The sequence below is a fragment of the Glycine max genome, chromosome 19, assembly GCF_000004515.6.
Source record: "Glycine max cultivar Williams 82 chromosome 19, Glycine_max_v4.0, whole genome shotgun sequence".
Lineage (NCBI taxonomy): Eukaryota > Viridiplantae > Streptophyta > Magnoliopsida > Fabales > Fabaceae > Glycine > Glycine max.
The window spans coordinates 3328875-3330798 of NC_038255.2; positions in this window are offsets into that span (position 1 = coordinate 3328875).

The window sequence follows — 1924 nt, forward strand, 5'->3', positions numbered from 1 at the left end:
ATTTTTAAAAGAAAATATCATAAATTAACCATGGCATTAACATTAAATTTATAAAATTATTTTACTGTTAAATTATAAGAGAAATATTAACATCATCCCGTCAAACACATTTCTTTATATACACTTCCGCTAAGTGGTTCTTCTCACCTCATGTTTTAAAACCAGTACTTGTCTGTCGGCTCTTCAAATTTAGTAACTTTATATTTATTTTTTTCAGTTTTATAACAAAATTCTCTCTCTTTTTTTTTTCTGATTTGGCATTCCCTTTGAACAAACTGATAAGTTATTGAAAAATAAGCATGAACCGCTTTTTTTTTTTTAAAAAAAAAATTAATGATTGTTGGGGGTGTGAGGCAGAGGGCGAGCCCTGGTGCAGCGGTAAAGTTGTGCCTTGGTGCAGCGGTAAAGTTGTGTCTTGGTGACTTGTTGGTCATGGGTTCGAATCCGGAAACAGCCTCTTTGCATATGCAAGGGTAAGACTGCGTACAATATCCCTCTCCCATACCTTCGCATAGCGAAGAGCCTCTGGGCAATGGGATACGAAGTTGGGGGTGTGAGGCAGTGTGTAACTTAACAGTCCTTCAAGCTTCGAAGTAATTTAGGAAAGTTTAAAGCTGAATCTATGCTTTTGTTTGATCTGTAATATGAAATTTCTATCTATTTTTGTAATTTTTATAATAAATCTATCTACTTTGTGGTGCAAATACCAAATGTTAAAACTTCAAAGGGCAAATAAGATGGTTTGAAAGGTGGACAGGATATGTAACTTAACAAGACTAAAAATGACTCCTAAAAATATTATCATTAAAAAAATAACTCTTAAAATGCTTTCATTTAAGAGTAAATCCTCTAAGCACTCCTTTAAAGATTAAAACTCATTTTTAAGACTTAATTATTATTTTAGTCTCCAAATTTGTGAGGTATATTTTTTTTTCTAATTTTTAAAATTCAAAAATATTTTTTTAGTATTTGACATAATAAATTGATAATAGTACTTTATGATGATTTTTAATACTTTGTAATAGTTTTTTAGCTGACTGCTTTAAAATACAAATTCAAGCAGTTAAAAAATATAAATTAATTCATGATAGATAAAAATTATTATAAAATATCAATTTATTATACCAGAGAATAAAAAAAATAATTTGTCAAAATTCATGAAAAATAATATTAAATTAAGGACTAAAAAACCACATTTTCCAAATTCAGAAACTAAAACACTAATTAAGTCTTGTTTAAAACTAATTTTGATACTAAAGATTAATTTTTGTACTTATTTTCAAAGTTGTTGAAACTAGTTTGACAAGAAAATTGATTGATTTTTCAAAATAAATCATAATATTGATTCATTTTAAATTACATTTTAAAATTATCACAAAAGTGATAAAAATTGACATAAAATATCAATTCATTATGTAAGAGACTAAAAAATAATTTGTCAAAATTTAAAGATTAAAAGTATGAGTAAAGTACCAAATTAGTCCCTCACTTTTGGAGGTGTTGTCAATTTGGTCCCTGAGATTTAAAAAATGTCAAAATGATCATTGACTTTATATTTCGTTTGCCACGTTAGTCCCTGTCGTTAGTAGTCTCTTAACACCGTTAGTAAATGTGTGATGTGGCACGTTAAGTGTCACCTGGACGCACACGTGACACTTTCACATTAGTTTATTCTACTTGTCACGTAAGGAGGGATTAAATTGACATTAAAGGAACTAAAATGACATAATTTAGCTGATCATCTTTTTCCCCAAAATGTTAAAACCCTAACTTCTCTTTACAGAATCTTCCGTCTCAACCTTAGACCAAAGTCTGGTATTGGTTCTATTCTACCTATTTCAGTTGTACCAACATCAATGTCTTCATCAACCCACGAAAAAAAATTACATCGATCTGCATCTTGTTGCACAACACAAAATATCCA